The sequence below is a fragment of the Elephas maximus genome, chromosome 10 (assembly GCF_024166365.1).
Source record: "Elephas maximus indicus isolate mEleMax1 chromosome 10, mEleMax1 primary haplotype, whole genome shotgun sequence".
In the NCBI taxonomy this organism is placed as follows: domain Eukaryota; kingdom Metazoa; phylum Chordata; class Mammalia; order Proboscidea; family Elephantidae; genus Elephas; species Elephas maximus.
The window spans coordinates 15,808,561-15,827,226 of NC_064828.1; the positions used below are offsets into that span (position 1 = coordinate 15,808,561).

General features: G+C 52.8%; 1 protein-coding gene and 1 long non-coding RNA gene across 6 annotated transcripts in view; one reads left to right on the top strand and one right to left on the bottom strand.

Moving 5' to 3' along the window:
- PAK6 (p21 (RAC1) activated kinase 6) overlaps nucleotides 1-15,069 on the bottom strand; it is a 40,790-nt gene extending 25,721 nt beyond the window's left edge. The window contains exons 1-5 of one of the 5 annotated variants that reach the window (XM_049898502.1): nucleotides 14,373-15,069; nucleotides 13,398-13,480; nucleotides 10,970-11,152; nucleotides 6,796-6,918; nucleotides 1,248-1,351 (exon numbers count right to left, since the gene is read on the bottom strand). The gene's annotated coding sequence lies outside the window, so the exon portion shown is untranslated. Of the gene's footprint in view, nucleotides 1-1,225; nucleotides 1,352-1,786; nucleotides 2,059-6,795; nucleotides 6,919-10,969; nucleotides 11,153-13,397; nucleotides 13,481-14,372 lie in introns of those variants that run through there. The other 4 variants (XM_049898501.1, XM_049898497.1, XM_049898499.1 and 1 more) reach the window with 4 other exon arrangements.
- Nucleotides 11,372-18,666, top strand: LOC126084187 (uncharacterized). The gene is made up of 3 exons (XR_007518971.1): nucleotides 11,372-11,425; nucleotides 11,683-12,024; nucleotides 17,953-18,666. It is a non-coding gene; the product is annotated as an uncharacterized LOC126084187 (long non-coding RNA).

An 18,666-nucleotide genomic window follows, 5' to 3' on the forward strand; every position in this document is an offset into this window, starting at 1 on the left:
CCTGTGTATCCAGGGGTCTCCCATAAACATGCAAACATGTGTGACATATACCTGGGTAGGGGGGCTGCTGTTTCTGCCGCTAAACCCAGATCCCCTTCCAGAAATGGCCCATTCCTGGGGCCTTCACAAGGTCCAGAGAAGCGGAATCGGGGTCTCTGACGACTCACCTTCCACGGACCCTTCTGCCATTACTTTATTTCTGTTGCTTTGTCTAACACCCTCCAACCATCTCCTGCCAAACAGCCAGACTATTTGCAAAGTTCTCCAAGAGAGGAGGGCTCAGTGCAGCTTGCTCCTCCTCAGTAATAACAAGTGGAGGCTGGTGAGGTGGCCCACTGATGCGATGCTTTGCATTTATTATTATAGTTACTCCCACCAACTATCCTGTGAGGAAGGCATTATCCCTATTTTACAGACGAGGACATTAAAAAGTTTGGAAAGAAGGAACTTGCTTAAGGAGTCAAAGGCAATGTCAGGATTTGAACCCAGATCTTTCTGGTTCCAAATGCTATGTTTTCAGCCATTGTCCTATATACGGCCTGAGGAGAAAACACAGCATCACAGTGTATGCTGTGCTAGCTGTAGAAATTACCACAGACAGAGCCCTCCGCCAAGATAAACAAGTTAGAAGAGGGGCCTAAAAAACACTGGAATGGGGAAAGCTGCAGAAAATGCAGCCTATGTACACCCTAGAAACTCTTCTTGTCTCAGCCCTTGGTGTCCCTAACAGCACCTACATTCCAGATCAGATGCCACTCACTGGGTGTGGGAAGAGCTGGACTGGAGATTCAAGAATGAGTTGGCAGGCTGGGCTGTGCTGAGTGGCATCTCTGCCGGTGGCTCCAGGAGCCACTACCCTCTCCTGCCCCGCTCAGCACACTGGGTCTGCAACAACGCAGGCCTGTTCCGGAACCTGTTTGTCCAAAACAAATTCAAGGCATCCTGGCCTTCCTTGCATTGCCTCGCCCCAGACAGGCATGAGACCAGATGACAAGAAGAGGCTGGGCCACAGCAGGGCAGGTCATTTGAAGCCCTGTCACCCTTCCAGGGCTTAGGTGGTGGAAGGAACTTAATGGGCACCCACTAAGGATTGAGAAATGGCACCTAGAATAAAGGGGGCACTCCTGAAACAATCAGGAACAAGCCAGCCCAAGACGGCCACCTGCCTGCCCACTGTCTCCCAACCTGTCCCTCAAGAAGGGTCTCAAAAGGCACGCAGACCTACCGTGGGGAGGTCCCTCACTCACCGCCTTCGGGCCGCCTTCCTCGCCTCTTCTTCCTCACTTCTCCTCACCCTTCAGCGGACCGAGCTCTGGCACCGAGGAGGCGGAAGACCAAGGCCCTTCCTGAGCTGAAACAGATCAGGAATACAAAGTTACAGACCGAGACCAGGGCATTCTGAATCGCCCCACGCCCGTCTCAGGTGCTGGGGGTGGGGGTGGCCCGCCCCCGGGGTGCACGGGGAGGGGGGAGTGGGTGCAGCTCCGCTTCCGGGGCGGCCCCTGTCCCCGCCGCGTCCCGACCCTGAGCGACCCTCCTCGCAGGCGAGTGCTGCGCCCTCCCAAGGACACCTCCCTCTGTCCCCCGGCCTCTAGAGTCCAGCCGACAGAGGTAAGGCCTGCTCCCAAGGGCGCCGAGGTCTCTGTCTTTAAGCCGCTCCCCGGGCGCACCGGGCCCCATCCGGCCCCAAACTTCGGGAATGAAAACTCGGGGGTCGGGGCTGGGCGTGCGGCCCCACCTCGGTCTGGAGAGGTTGGCTGGCCTCATAGGGCGGCGGGGCACCCACCTGCCGACGGGAAGCCCCTCGGAGCTCCCGGGGAGGACGCGGGAACCCGGCCCGCCTTTGGCGGGAGGGACCTCGGCGCGGGAGCGGCGAGGAGAGGCCGCGCTTACATGTTTGTGCAGCGCCGGCTTCACCTGCCCGCGAGTTTGATTTCAGGGCGTGGCCTCAGGTAGGACGCGGCCAACACAGAGGCTGGGAAAAGTCGCCGAGGGGCGCAGGGGCGGTGGCGAGGCGCCTCGGTGCTTAGGGGCGCCCCTGCCCACCTCTTTCCCTGCAGCCGCTCGGCTCCAGCTCCGGCCAGCCCTTCGCCATCAGACCCTGCCTGACCCAGACCTGCCCGCGGCCCCTCGGTCGGGCCGCGCGGGGGCCGGACCCACTGATGCGCTGAACGCAGTCTGGGCATAATTAACTCATTAATTTGCATTGCAAATACATGCTCCGGAGGCTGCAGGCCGGCTGCTCCTCGATCCGAGAGGTGCTGCGCCACCTACACACCCTGGAGAGTGGGAGTTGGAGTCCTAGAACTTGTCTGTCCCATCTGGACAAGGTCCTCAGACTGTTCTGGGGGTACGCCTTCTAGTACTGGCGGGAAAGCATGTTTAAAGGGACTCCAATTTCCTTGTCAGACCTTGCTTAGTCCTGAGAACTCCGGCCTCAGGATTCCAGGGAAGAGGTCTCCCTGGGCGAGAAAGCTTCCAGGAGCCCCACACTCCCAAACAGAATGGGGCCCAGCTCCTCAGCCTGCTACCTGTGTCTTCATTCCCTAGCCGGCATCCCCTGCTTCTCCGCAGCAGTCCCTTGGCAGAGGACCAGGATGGCATCCCAGCAGCTCACACCTGGCTGTCCTTTGCCCTGCTTCTTTTGGGTTAGAGGGTGGTTTTCCTCATGCATCTGTGTCTCTTCCCCAAATAAGGAAGTGAGAAAACCTGGCTGTCCTCGACTTGGGCTGAATGCTGAGGGGAGGGACACTGGCTTGGAGGTTCAGTACATCTGGACCCCAAATGGCTGTCCTTATGTGGTGGCTGGGTGACTGCCAGTGCCACAGAACAGGGACCAAGGACAGTGCAGGGATTCTTATCAATTTTGAATAACTCAAACTTCAGTTACTCATCGTGGAGACTGACAAGGACCAACGTAACAGCAACTAAGAACGACGCAACTAAGACCGACGTTGCCATGTATAATTTTTTTTTGCCGAGTGTTTAGATGCACCAATGTTATTTACTGGTAAATCATTTGCACATGGCCTCTATTGCTTATATAGCTGACTCTAAGGTTCCCACCAAACAGAGGTCAGGTGGCCGGTGGGAACTCTCTAGCCCCAAACAAGCCTGTGTCTTGTCTGGCTGCACCACAAGCCCTGATGTCCTCAGCCCCCTGGCCGGGGGCATGCTGCCTGGGAGAGATGCAGCCCTGTGTGCCCTGAGAGTGTGGTGTGGAAGCTGGGGCAGCTAACTGCGGCCCTTCCCGCTGGCCCCTCCATATGCACAGACATGTGGTCTCTGCTCTCCTCTCCTCACCCTGTCTTCCCCTCCTCTCTCTGTGTCTTCCCTGAACCAATTCTTTCTCTTTCCTCTGACCACACAACACTGTAGGCGTGACCCAGGAAGCTGACTGATGAGTCTTGAACCATATAGGATGGGGGATGGTGGCGTTGCAATAATGGCTTCCCCACAGATTAGTTACCTGGGGACTGGCCAAAATGCTGGCTCTGGGAAGCAAGTTGTTGCTGAGCATTTGAAATGAACCAAAGCTAGAATGAAATGCATTACTTTGCTGAACCTAGAATCAACACTCTGATTTATTTGTCTTAATTCACAAATGCACATGTAAGTTACCTTCTCTTAATACAAATGCCTTCTATGCCAAAACCACCGCTCCAAGCAGTGCTTTGGAAATGTTGAACTACAGTAAAGAGGAACATTAAAATATTATCAGAAATGAATTGGTATTTAATTTGGTTTGAGTCCAGGTCTTGGGTATCCCAGAAAGGCTACTGGCCAAGTCCCATCCCTACCCTGTAGGGGCACATCTAGAAACCCTAGGTTCCTCTGAGCTTTGCAAGCTGCCTTGGGGTTTGAGACCTTGAGAGAGGCAAAGGTTCCAAACAAGACTGACCCAGGAGGTAATGACTATCCCATCACTGGGGGTATTCATGAAGCCATCTATCTGTCTGTCAGGCATGTCAGAGAAAAAATCCCCATACTGGATAAAAGATGAGACCAGGGGAACTCTAAGGCCCACTGAAATCCCAAGTTTCTGCAGTTCCAGTTGTGCCTACACGTGGCTCAGCTGTATGGGGTTAGGTGACCCTCTCTGCATGTTGGAAAGGTTGGGACGTGGAGGTGGATCCCAAGTGATTAATTCCTGTCTGTTCCTCTCCTCTTTCCTTACCCTCCTCTGGTCTGTCCCTGGTTCAGTCCTGCTCAGAGAGGAGAGGGCAGGACAATAGTGCAGGAAGTGGCAAGCACAGTCTGGGGACAGTGTCTCCTCCAGCGTCCATGTGCCTCCTGCTGGCCTGGTTCCAGGCACCCTTTTTGAAGAGCTTGGCCGCTGGCGCAGGCCTTCTGGTTGAGGGAGTTGTCTAGGCACCGGCATTCTACAATTTGGGCAGAAGCTCTGGACAGGGGCACTGAGAACAGATATTTCACCACAGGAAATGGCTCTCTGAGCCCTGCCAGCTCTGGGGCATTGGCCCATCGGGCAGCAGTTCCCAGCTATCTCTCAGCCTGTGGCTGTCGGGACCTGTTGTAACATCTGAGTGCCAGCAGCCTGGGCTGAGAGCCCAGGTTAGGGCCAAGGAGAAAAGATACGGACCAACTTGTGGTTTAGAAACACAAACATATTAAACTTTCCCCTGCACCTTTCTGCTCCGTGACTTGAAAAGCTTCCTGGGGATAAGGAGCCCTGCTGGCAAGCTCCCTTACTGCTTCCAGGACTCCTTTCTCTGGATGACATTGCCCTCCTCTAATCACAGTAATAATAATCCTCCCTATTGCTATTCCTGGAAACCCTGGTGGCATGGTGGTTAAGTGCTACAGCTACTAAGCAAAAGGTCAGCGGTTTGAATCCACCAGCCCCTCCTCGGAAACTCTATGGGGCAGTTCTCTGTCCTACAGGGTCGCTATGAGTCAGAATTGACTCAATGACGGCAGTGAGTTGGTTTTGGTATTGTTATTCCTATGGGCCAGGCTCCATCTAAGCTACTTATACATATTATCTCACTTAGTCTTCATGACAGCCCTGGGATGTTATTATTAACATCCTCGTTTTACAGATGAGGCATCCGAGGCTCAGAGAGGTTAAGGAACTAGCTCAAAGGTCTCAAAGCTATTGCATGGTGGAGCCAGAATTTGAACCCAAGTCTATCTGACCCCAAAGTCTGTTCTCTTAACTCTGTAGTGACTAAAGGACCCAAATGACAAGTACCATTTGATATGACTTGACCATGTGGGGTCAAACCCTTGGGGAGAGTTGGGGGAGGAAGGCATTGGTAATTTTCAACCATGTGCCAACTCAGACCACCACTCAGGAAGGGTGGGCCATGTGAGACATAAGAGAGGTGTGGGGGGTTGTGCCTCCCCATTGTTGACCGGGGCTTGAGGACCCCCACATGGCACTGGGTGTGAGGGGTCCTAAGGCTCCCCCCCGTTGTCTCTAAGTCCTCTGCTAGGAACCAGGTGCTGGCTTCCCCAGTTATGAGCCAGCACCATGCCTGAAGTCCCCACATTGAACCATCTGCCCTTCACAGACCGAGCATGGGCCCAGCAACACCAGGCACAGTGCAGGCACTGCTGTGGAGGTGGGGGTTGGCATGTCTGCTCCCAGCTTGGCTGGAGGAACCCTCTGGGAGTCTGGACTCCAGGAAAGGTATCTGCCCACCCACCCTGTAGTCCCCACCCACAGGAGAGATGTGCTCTTTGGAGAAGATCCCTTCTTTCTCCTCTCCTCCAGGCTGACACCTTCCTTCCTGCTCTGGGGTTGGCCTGGGCCAGTGCCCCTCACCCTGATGGGACCTCCCATCTCCCTCTGCCAATGGGGTCAAGAGTAGCTGCAAGCCTCCACAGGGTCTGGGAGTGTGAGGTGAGGGAACTGACATTTCCAAGCCATTGAGTCCTCAGGGAGGAAGGGGGCAGACAGAGTCTAGCTGAAAAGGCCATGGATCCTTGGAGGACTGGGGTCCTCCTCTCCAGACTTTCAGCCTGTCCTCAGCCTATTTTCTGATGGATATAATGGGGGAAAGAGCTCCCCTCTCCATTGGAAGGGTGGTGGAATGATGAGGTCTAGAGCATTATGGGTATAGGACCGCTGAGGACCACCTCCCCCAAACAGGGTGAGACACTGCTGATTGTCAGTCCTCACAGCTGCTGAAGGGACCAAGGAGAAAGCTCTCCTCCCAGGACGTCCCCTAATGTATCCACAGAGCTGCTGCAGGGAGCAATAGAGCCCCACTTGGTGGGCCACGGGAGCATAATCCCAGGTGTCTTCCAGGAGATAAGGCTGCCACTGGTTACTAAATCAAGCCAACAGATCTATTCACTGCAGATTCCAGGGAGAGGACCCCAGCCCCAGGTGCCAGCACAGTCTGGAGCCCAGCTGGATTTTTGGGAAAAGTCCCTGGGACTCCCTAGTCGGACTGCTGGACAGATGTGTCCAGCTGCTACCCTGAGCCTCAGCAGAGGGAAACCACCACACCCAGAAGCCTCAAGCCTCTCTCTCTGCCTGCATCTTACTAGGCCTCCTATGCCAACAGGAATGGATAGGTCTGGACTCCTACAACACAAACTGACATTGGGGGATACACTTGCCTGACAGTCCTAAAGGGGGCTTGGTGACCTGGGACAAGACACTCAGATGCAAGGGCACTGTCCATCCACCTCAAGGGGCCGAAGCGGGGGCAGACCCTTCCCAGGTACATGGGGGTAAGTGCAGAGTGAGCTGGGAAAGAACGGGGGAACAGGAAGAGCCAGCTCTGCACAAGAACTCTCATTTTAGAGGCATGATGGATTCACCTAGTATCTTTTCACTACCACCGCTCTGCAGCCCCTGCTCTAAGGGGCTCCAAAGTTCCACGCAGGTGTCTTTTGCTGGCAGTTTAGCTCTCCGGCTGGCATTTTTGCTGGCAGAACCAACAGCTGGAAAAAAAAAAAAGCTACCTTAAATGGAAGCCTTTCATCGTCCTTTCCCCTCTCTTCAGAGCCTCCAGCTGTTGCCCCAGATCTCAGGCGCCCCTGTTCAGGAGACCAGTGCCTGACTTTCAGAAGGACAAGTGAGTGTGGGGGGAGTGGAAGGGCCGTGCCCAAGCAGGAGGGGCTCAGGCCAGAGCCCCAGGGAAGGAAAGAGCCCCAGGAAGCATGACGTTGGCTGCCCAAGCCCCATCCACAACCTTCTGGGTAGGACACCTTAGCTCTAAATGCATGAAGTTCATAAGCTCTGGGCTGTATGGCCTTCTGGGAGCACTGATCAGCTGACCCTAGAGGTGCAGAGCCCTGTCTTCTAGGTCTGCCGTGGGTCAGTGTTAGGATGTGTAACCTGTACCTGCCACTTGGCTGGCCTGTGTTATGCTTAGAGGCTCTGGAAGGGGCCCAAGCAGCTACTGCCACTCCCTCTCGGGGTCTTTCTTTCACCTGGTCTCTGGCCCACACCTGGCAGGGCCCCTTGACTGCCCCAGGGGTGGCTGGCCTGCTGGGACACTTAGGCAGATGGGAGAGTTCTGGAGCACACTGCCTATCCTCACCAGGTTGGTCCCTTCTGCTGGGATGAGAGAATGCTCTAGAGGCAGCTCCTCCTCCGATAGGGACTTCCCCTCTTGTACAGCAGCTCTGCACTCTTGTTCACACCTGGCCTTGCATTTTTGCCCACACATCTGGCTCCATCCCTCTCCAGGGCCTGAGACCTCCACCTTTCTCTCCTTTCCAGAGCCCATACATATCTTCAGCAAGACCCAATAATGGGATATCAAAGTCTTCTTGTCCAGCTCAGGACTGGCGATAGGTGACAGGCCCCTGCTTTTGGAATCTGGCCTCTTCTGGCTGCCATTGAACATTTAGATTCCTGCCTGGGGCCCAAAGTATATACCAGTGAGAAGATCGCCTGAGGAAAAGTTCACTTGAGGTAAAGATACTCTCACCATTACGCTCTTCTTTGCCTTAAGATATCAGCTGCCTTATGGTTAAAATGTAAAATGCTACCTGGGACAAGTAGAACTCCAGTCAATCCATTTACAAATTAGCTGGATCTAGTCATCAGAGAGTAGACTGCTCCCCCAGGTGTGGCCTGGGTGCAGTGGGCAAAGTCGGGCCCTGGGGACCATTGAGTAATATGCATGTGCTGGGTCGCTGTGAGTTATGAGTTGGAATTGACTCAATGGCAACGGGTTTTGGGGCTGGTGCACGGTGTTGAGCAGGATACAGAGTGGGATGGCAGAACCAAGGTCCCTGTCAGGGCCGGAGCGACAGGACTGTCTAGGCCTCCCTGTCAGATCATGTTGGGCCACGTGGTCTCTCTCAAGCCACCAACAATCCAGTGTCTCCTGCCCTTTGATGCTGCTGCCAATTGATAGAAAGGCAGCCTGGGTGGCAAAAGAGCACTGGACTGGGAGTCAGGGGACCTCCCCCAAGTCTGCAACTGGCTTCTTCACCAGTTAGCTGTGTGATTCCAGGACACACTTTCCTTCTCTGGCCTCTGTTTCCCTCTATAAATTATAGGATTGGATTGAGCATTCTTAGACGACTCCCTTTGGCTAGACTATGCTGGAGCAATCCAAGGCGGGCAGCTCCCCTCTGGGGGGTCCTTCCCTCCTCTGAGCTTCTCCCTGCTGGCCTGGGGCTGTGCTCTGGACATCCAGGCAGGCAGAAGCATAGCTGGTCGCCTAGCTCCCTCCACCCTGGGTGCCTCCTGCACAGTTCCATATGAAGCCTAATTTGAAGCTAGAAGAAAGAAAATGGAGGCTGGAGACGCTCCAGGCCAGGAAGCTGAACCACAGAACCCGTCCTCCTGGTTTTAACCCTGCAGCTGCTGCAGCCTTTAGGAGGCAGAGGAGGGGCAGGCAGGCAGCAAAGCAACTGATTCTTTGCTATTTGCCCTAGGGAGAGTGGACTGGGTCCCCTGCTGCACTGGAATCAGAGACCAGAATGCTTCTCTGAGCACCCAGAGAGTCCCTTTCCAGGTTCCGCGCAGCCTGGGAGGCAAGAACAACACAGGCCTTCCTCCAGCGTTTTAGGCAGAGGTCCAGAGGCCTGACTGCATTGAGACTGCTGGCAAACCAGAGCAGAGCAGATTGTCACCTGAGCATCGAGATGACTGAGGCAGCAATTCGGGGTGGAGGGGAAGGTTGCCACAGAAAGCCCACAGCTGTACAAAAATTGTCATTATTGTCCATCTGTAAATACTTGGGCTCTTTTTTTTTTTTTTTTTTTTTATACCTACCTGATATGACATAATTAGGTTCTATAGAAAATGCTGTCCCTCACGGATGTCCCTTTGCAGGGGCTGATATAGACTCTTATCTAATTAGGAGGGAACCTGTTTTTCCCATCTGATCCCCCAGCATATGAAAGCCTGTCATGCTCTGGATTTGTCTTATTCTTTCAGATGTATAGGACCTGGATTACCTTTCCTGATTTCATGGAACAGGTAACTTTTTGGTAGGAAAAGCAAGAAGTCTCTGAGGCTAAACCTTATGGTTCTTAGCATTTCCAAATCACTTGCCACGGTGGTCAAGGAGCCTGCTGCAGTCTCTAATCTGGCCCCTCTGTACGCAGCATCTGCAAGTCAGTGCTTCAGATTGCGGGTCACTAGTACATGGTTCCCCAAAGAATTGGGGCCACCAGATGGATAGATTCTAGGCCTAAGAGGAGCGGGATAAGCGCCAGAACCTGGCCTCTTGATTCCACCAGTATATGCAGCCCACCTCAAGACCTCAAACTCTAGGCCCCAGAAGAAGAAGGGAACTCTTAATAATAAAAACAAAAAAACACTGCTGTCGAGTTGATTCCGACTCATAGCGACCCTATAGGACAGAGTAGAACTGCTCCATAGAGTTTCCAAGGAGCGCCTCGTGGATTCGAACTGCCGACCTCTTGTTAGCAGCCATAGAACTTAACCACTATGTCATCAGGGTTTCTGGAACTCTTAATAGGCCAAGTGATTCCTTACAGAATCTCAATGACAAACAGTTTGCTATTTAGGAAAAAATGGGTCTGGAATTGCATTTCTTCCCAGCTTTGAGGGCATGTATCTAACAGCAATCTGACAGCTTTAGCTTCTTTTCAGGGGAGGGTTCTTCCAAAGCCACCTCCTCCGTGAAGCCTTTTCTGATTCCCTGAAGCCAGGTACGGTCTTGCCCTGCTGGCGCTTCACTCTTCTAACACTATTAGTCATCACAATGATAACAGCTATCTTTTACTGAGCACTTATGTGGCAGTCATTTGGCTAAGAATGTTCATATAATGCCTTATTTAACCCTCTCAGCAACCCTACTTGGTAGGTACTATACTTATCTCTCCTGGACAGGAGAGGGAATTGAGACCCCCAAAATGAAGTAACTTATCCCAGGTCACCCAGCCTGGAGGAGGCAGTGCTGGGCCTGGCACTTACCCTGCTGACTCCTCGTTATTAACCACTCCACCTCCCGCATCTGCCTGCACTTACACGGCTCCCTGCGCACTTGTCTTCTGACTGAAGCTAAAGAGATAAGCTGCTTCTTTGTTTTTCATTCTCAACGCATCTTTTTGTGCATCTTTATAAAGTCACCTGTTTAGTGCCACCTCCTGGTATTTGTTTATATATCATCTGGACTGGATGGGTCATGGCTGACAATTTCAGCCATGAGTTCCGGGCCCAGAGTGGGCAAAGAGGATGAAGCCACCTGTTGCTGATCATGGCTTTGCAGCTCAGCTTGCTTCTGGCAGGTTCGCCCCGTGCTCAGCTCTCCTTTCCATTGCTTGCTAAAGGGCTATAAGCCTCCCCAGGGCCAGGGCTGTGTCCTGTTCATTTATCAGCACTTTCCCCCACCCCCATTCCTTCCACCTGTGCCTTGTACTTAATAGCCAGGCAGTCCATGTCCCCTGCCCTAGAGGGAGTGAGCCAGCACAAGGTGGCCAATGTCATCTCCAAGGACTGCTGTGATCCCACATTTCACCAAGAAAAGACAAGACTGGCTTTATGTCACCCATTACTTCTCACCTTAGCCCATAACGGGCCCTTAGGGCTGAGCTCTGATGGGGATGAAGGGAGTCTCCTCAGAAGGGGGCAGCTTCCCAAGACCAGTCAGACTGTCCACCCTGGGCCGGAGGGCCTGCCTCAGCTTCAGGAAGTTGAGAGCTCTTTTTGCCTCAGAAGCTTCTATTTTCCAAGCTCTACGCCAACCTGTTGGCAGGAGACCAGCTAGCTCACTTCCTTCCACCAAGCCAGATACACATAAATGAGCTCCCTTCCCAAAGCCGCCATACGGGCAGGATGTAAAAGGCCCATTAATGAGGGTTGTTAACATCTTCTTAGTGCCCAAATCCTAGGGTCTCCTCCTGAATCCTGGGCTTTTTGACTCACGATGGGGGGTGCATCCTTAAGGCTCTCTGCTCTCTCCACAGGACAGCTTTCCATGAGTTCTTCCTGCTTTCTGCACAAGGACAGGCCTTCTGGGTAAGCAATACAGTCTTCCAGCATCTCAGCCTCTTCCCTGCCTGGCCCTGCCATTCACTGTGCAGAGAGGCTCTCCCACGAGGAGAGGGTGTATAAGAAAGCCAGGAGTCCAGAGCTGAGCTCTCTCTGGGCCTTCCTGACCCTTCTTAAAACCTCAGGCAGCCTTTGTGTCTCCTCCCCCCATGCTCTAGCGTGGTCTTCACCACTGCCAGAGCCCAGCGGGTGAGCCCTCTGCTCTCTGTTCCCTCCTGTCCCAGCCAGCTGCCACACTCCGCAGCCTCTGCCACTCTGGCCCTCAGATGGGCACCTGCTGCTGTTCAGCCCTGCGTACATGGAGGACTCCCAGGCTTGGAGTCACCTTTTGAGAGGACACAGGAAATACCCACACAGCTGAGTTATTTTCTTCATCCTGGATTCAAGTGTGGGAATTAATTTGATCAGGAGACATATATGTGTTCATTCTGACTCTGGTCTCCTGTCCCAGGACAGGGGGCATTCCTTGTCATCCTCAGGAACTGTGTACAATGTGGATTTTCCTTGGACTTGGAGCCCCTGGATCAGCCTGCACCTTCCCAGGGGAGGATTATCCAATAAGCAAGGTAAGCATGGGCAATAAGCAAGGTAAGCATGGGCTTAGTTGTGCTTACTGATCTGTAGTGAACAATTTCACTTGAGTTTCACCACAGCACATCAAAGTGAAACCCATGTGAAATTGTTCACTACAGATTAGTAAGTAAGCACAAGTAAGCCCATGCTTACCTTGCTTACTGAGTCACCTGTCCTGTTAGGGCTTGTAAATGTGAAAAAGGCTTTGATTCTGTATGAAGGTGCTGTGCAGTTGGGACAGAGACAGATGCCAGCCATACCTTGAAGCAGAATCTTTGATGTGGTGAAAAAATGTGAAATTGTTCACTACAGATTAGTTAGTAAGCACAAGTAAACCCGTGCTTTCCTTGCTTATTGGATAACCTGGCCCTGCATGACCTTCCCCTGTGCCTGGCAGGTCGCAGAGAGCTCGCAGAGCATCAGCCTGTCCTTGGAGGTCCTGGAAGGCCCATGGAGTCCCCACACTCTGACCTTGCTGCTGTGGTCAGGTGTATGGAGCTTGCAACCCAAAGCACATGTTTCCAGAAGGGCCTGCTCCTTAGTGCAACCCTCTCCCGCCTGGGCACCGTTGTCACTAGGGTGCCAGGTTTGCCACTTCTGACAACTGCCAGGGAAGATTACTTGCAGGAGGGATGCCTCACTTGGCCCAAAGGCCTCGTTCCCAGAGAGATGAGCTTCCCTGGGCATGTCCTCTACTCCTGGAGCCCGGTTCTCACTGGGACTAGTTTAAGGAAAGACCCCAAGCAGAAACGCAGGCACCTCTGGGCTCGCAGTGTGCTGCCAGTGAAAGAATAGCCAGAGGCCATGCTGAATCAGCCTTGCTCCTTGGTGGCACCCAGCTCACCTGGCCTGCTGTCCCTGGGAGCGGACCTGCGCCATCAGCCGTGTAGCAGGGGTGGGGAGCCTGAGGCTTGTGAGGAAAGAATGCGGGGCAGCCCGGCAGCCTCTGAGCCCCACCTGATACTGTTGCAGAGTCAGTCTGCGCCAGGTCAAGGGTGTGACTCGGAGCCTGGGACACAGTGGATGCTCCATAAATATCTGTGGGATGGATACACCAAGGGAGTGTCCCGGAGGTGGTGGGGTGAGAGGGGCTTCCTGCAGGGGCATCCTGGTGGCACTAGCTTGGCCCAGCAGGAGGGGGAGGTAAGCCCAGGAACATCAGAAACAAGGATTTCTTCCCATAGCCAGGGAGGCAAAGGGCAGCTCTGCCCGGGCTGTTTCAAAATCCATCTGGAAACGGAGTGGCAGGTCAGGTGGGGCCTGGGGCTCCTTAGCCCAGGAACTCACAGCAGAGAGGGGAATGTGGAGTTTGCCTCTCCTGTCCCTAGGTGGGGGCAGGCAGTCTCAGGGGACGGTGGGACCCTACCTCCGTGGCTCTTCTGGGCAGCTGGGCCTCACAGTCTTCCGTGGCAGGCTGGTGCTTGTCTCTAGATCAGGAAGCGGCACTCCCTTCAGGCGAAAGAGAAAAAAAAAGGGGGGGGGGGGGAAGAAAAAGAAAACCTCAGTGCTTTTCTCTCCCAAACATTTCTCCTGAAGGTTCCTGGTTGGTGTCGTCCTGCCTCTGTGGGCACACAGCCTCCCTCCCTCAGGCAGCTTACTCACCGGTGTGCCCGCGAGGCTGCCAGCTGCATGGGGGAGGCTGGGGACCATGCCTCTCTGCCTGACACACACGGGGGCATGCCCTGTGGGGTCTGAGGCTTGAGGGTCTGGCCAGAGCCCTAGCCGAGCAGCAGCCCTGAGTCCTGAGCATGGGGAAGCCGTACTCTGGCCAGCACCCCTTCTTCCAGCATGCGCCCTGTGAGCTCAGCAGAGGACAGTTAGGTGCTGGCTGACACCGCATGGGAGAGTGGCAGAATTCCTTGGTAGGAAGCTGTGAAGAACAGGGGCGGCTGATGTGCGGTCTGGCCCCTCATGGACTGACCCACAGGCCTCCACTCTAGAGGACCACTCCCTGTCTTGGCACCTGGCTGTGTCTCCCTCCTGTGGACTCAGAGTGGGCCTCACCCTGTCCAAGGCCATGTGCTCCATGTCCGCGGTCCTAGGCGCCCATCTCAGGCCTGGGCTGCCTGGCATCTCTCAGGGCTGACCCGCTGCCATGTCCCCACCCCAGCTCTTCACTGGACCCATCTGCTGTCCACAGCAGGGGAATAACATGCTCACACATACTCACACACACACACACACATACACACAGAGGCTCACACAAACACATGCACACACACACACGCAGAATCACACACTCATACCTTCACACACACACACTCACACACTCACTCTTACACACGCTCACACACACCCTCTCTCTCACACGTGTGTGCACACCCAGCACAGGGCCACCTACCTGCCCAGGGCAGCCTAAGCCGATCCAGCCTTGCTCTCTCAATGCCACTGTGATCCTAGATGCCACTCATTTCCAAAAGCATCCCTGTGGGAAGTGAGTTCAAAGCCAGCCCAGGAGGACTCCAGGTGGGTGGACAAGGCTCCCCTTCTGCGACTCTCCAGCAGACACACAGGCTGCCTGAGACACCATAGCTGCTATTGCACTCTGCCAGCGGGCATCTTTCCCTGGGCATCTCTGGTCCCCACAGCGTCTTCCATATCCTTAGGGGGTGACGGTCCACTCCCGGCAAGTCCCATCTTCCTCGGAGCCCACGTTAGGAAGGGAAGAGCAAGAAGGGGCGGGAACTCAGGTACAGCTCCAAGTTCCCAGATCCCAAAATAATCAAATGCAAAAGCGAAGGAGGAAAAGCTCGGGGCGAGAGGCTGACTCAGTGCGGTGGGGCAGCTTAGTCACCTGGATGGCTTCTCCCGGCTCCCAGCACATCAGGAACAGAGCGAAGGTGCCTTCCCCCACCCTGCTGCCTGCCACCGCGGCGCTCATAAAGGGAAGCGTGGCCGCGAGCGCCGCGCCAAGGCTGCCCAGCCCGGGCTCGGCTTCCGGGGCTCGGCTGCCGGCCGGCACGCCCCTCCTCCACCGCGAACCCCGCTCACTTCTGATTTCTCAATCAAATCCTTGGGCAGCGACCTGCTCGTTCTGGGCGCCGAGCTGTTCCAACGTTGCCTGGCAATTTTGATATCGTCGGGAGTTGCCATGGAAAGCAGGGTGATGTCATTGACACACACACACACACACACACACCCACTGAATTTACAAATCAGCTGGGGCTGGAGCTATTTATAAAAACACGTTTTTCTCTGCCTTCCTTTACTGAGGGGAGGGAGAGGAAGGGCTGCCTGCCCTGCTCAGTCGAAACCTCCCCCATCTCCCGGCCCTGGCCCCGCAGAAGCCAGAGTTCCCGGCCTGCCCTTTGCCTCGGTCTCCCAGTGGCGGATTCAGGCCAGGGAGGACCTGACCACAGCTGGACTGAGCTCCCCTTTCTGGGTCCCAGCTGATTTTACTGGGGAGGGTGGGGAGCAATACACGAGGGTGCTAGGCCGGTTGGGCACCGGCTCTGGGTTATCAGGGACCAGAAGCCAGCCACTAAGCTTGGTCAGAAACAGGGGCATCGAAGGTAAAATAGCTTGAGCTCCTCAAATGGGAGAGAAGTGCGCCCATTTGACCTTGATCTCTAATAGTACCAGCTTTGTCACAACACCCTCACTGTCACCAAGCATCTAGCATCAGTGTCTCCTTCACTGGCTCCTTTTCTTCTCCCGGAATCCAGCTGTGGGAACGCCAAGCCCCAGCCCCCTGTCTCCTCACACTTGCCCACCACTCCTGTTGAGATACTGTCTTCTAGGTGGCTTTGACCATCAACCTGGCACCGTCCCAGAGCCCATGGTTGTGGCTGCCCCACTGGGCCCATATGCAGGCCCCACTCCTGACTGGCCAGCTCCCCTTCGAGGGCTGACTGCTGTGGACAGGCAGCTGGAAACCTGGGAGTTCAGCCTGACTCTCTCCACCTCCTAGCCCCTTGCACCCAAAATGGCACTAAAACCAAAACCAATTAGCAGCATGTTGACTATGGACTCATGGCAACCCCATGTGTATCAGAGTAGAGCTGTGCTTCATCGGGTTTTCAATGGCTGATTTTTTCAAAGTAGATCACCAGGCCTTTCTTCTGAGGTGTCTCTGGGTGGACTCGAACCTCCAACCTCTGTGTTAGCAGCCCAGTACATTAACCATGTGCACCACCTAGGGACTTCAGGATGGCACTAGGCTCTACATACAATTTTTTTTTAAAGTCTTTCTTCAATTTTCTTCCACAGTGAAGCAACATGATGTTGCAGTTAACAGTCTAGGCTTTGAGTTCACATCCCAGGTCAGCAGTTCAGTAGCTGAGTGAACTTTGGCATGCTATTTAACCAATTGAACCTCATTTTCCTCATCCATAAAATAGGATGATTTCACCTGCATCACAGGATTGTGGGAATTAAACGAGCTGAAGGATGTAAAGCTCCTGGCACAGGGACTGCACATCCTGAAAGCTCAATAAACAGTAATTTTCTTCTCAGCTTTCGTGACTGTGTTTGTTGAACATTTCTATCTACCCACCAACTGGTGCCAGACTAATCTTCCAAAATCACGACCTCAGTCATGTCCTGTACAAAGGTCTCAAGCTGCATACATAGATATTTTATTGAACTGCACAGTGTTGGGTCATATGGCATTAAAAAATACTTGAATTAGTTGCCAATATGAAATACTTTCCTTTCAACTAGGTTATGAAGTCCTTTTGGAGAGAAATTTCTCTTCTTTTTGTATCTCAACATAATTTTGTGAGTAAACTTAGTTATAAATAGTCCATTCCTGCTCACTCTCACTAGTGATCCAGGAAATGGAAACAAAAACAGAAAGCACAGACCATTCCCTCCGCCATATGGGGAGGGGGGAGGCAGGTGGAAGAGCAAATTGGTACCGGCAAACTGCTTCCATGAAGATTACAGCCAAGAAAACCCTACAGAGCAATTCTACTTTGTAACACATGGGGTCGTCATAAGTCGGGAGCCGACTCAAGGGCAGTTAACAACTCTTGGAGAGCAATTTTACAGACTTGATCAGAATTTGAAAATGTACATCCACTTGAGCCAGCAAATGCACTCTAGGAATCCATCCTTAGAGTGCACATGGGCCCAAAGATTTTTGTGTAAAAATATTCATTGCAGCATTATTTATAACTGCAAAAAACTGGAAACTACCAAATGTCCATTGACAGGGGACTGATGTATACATGATGGTACATCCCCAGAGTCCCTGGGTGGCGCAAACGGTTAAGTGCTTGGCTACTAACCAAAAGGTTGGCGGTTAGAACCCACCCAGAGGCTTGGGAGAAATACCCAACAATCTGCTTCTGTAAGGTCACAGCCATGAAAACCCTATGGAGTGCAGTTCTACTCTGCAACACACCGTCACCATGAGTTGGAATTGACTGGACTGCAGCTAACAACCTTTAACACCAAACTTTTAATGGTGATTACCCCTGGGGAGTGAGGGGAAAGAAGGGTATTTCTTCTTTTTTTTTTTTTTTTGCATTGTTTGGAATTTACAGTAAACATATATTGCATTTGTAATTTTTAAAAATATACAATTAAAAATAAATAATAGAGTGTAAACTTTTAAAACTAATCAAGAAAATCAAGAGTTGTGGAGTTTTTTTTACAACTCTTGTATTTGAATATTTTCCCCACAAATTCCATTTTAAGGGAACGTGGGGATTTGGAAAACACTTTTCTTCCCTCACAGCTTCCAAATTCCCAGAAATGTTATCTTAGAGGGAAGGGCCACATGAAGAAGTGCAGGAACTAAAGCAGTACGTAGTTTATTGTATTAAGTTCGAAATAATAATTCATCCAGGTATTCATTGCAATTAAGCTCTTTAAGATATGTAACATTTCTAAGTTTCTGCCAGTTTATGAGGAGGCAGAAATTCCAGAAGTAACCATCAGTAATGTCACAAATAAAGAAAAATTCCGTTTTCCAGATTTCTGCTACGGTATCTAGCATAAGACACAGCAGTCGTTTCAGGCGAAGAACTGAGAACGAAAGAAACTCCTCCAAGCCCTCGCAGTCCAGTCTTTTCATCAGGTTCTCTACCAGCAATGGAAACCGAACCGGCAAGGAATTTATTGTCAGTCATCAGGTTACTCCTAGAACTGATGATCAACCCGGAGAATGAAGTCAAGGACAGAAGCCGGGAGGGCCCTGAAATCTCTAAGCATCTGGACTGACTCCACAGGCCCCAAAGATCCGTGGACCCAAACAGCTCCCACCGTGCTTTCCACCTGTGCGACTCCGCAAGTCAGAGACCGGCGAAGAGTCTGATTGGCTGGCTCAGGTCATGTGCTCACCTTTCGCTTCCTGGGGAGGGTAGTCTGGGGCAGTAAGTGCTTCCGCTATCATCAGAATATGGGGACGAGCACTAGGGTGGTGTTACTAAAGGAAGGGGGAATGGGTGCTGGATGCCAAAACCAGCCAGTGTCACCAGTCCTTCTAATCATGTTTAATTCCTGAGTGTGATAATCAGCGATTGCTGATTCTTTTATTCTTATTCTCTTCATGGACTGCTGAAAACTGATGGCCTGCTGCAACTGAGACCCGTTCCTCTATCAATCACACTGCCTGACTGATTTAGGGAGAGTATCTGCAGTTTCTTTCCGACCCTAAAAAGGGAGGATCTGCTGGCCATGGGAAGAAG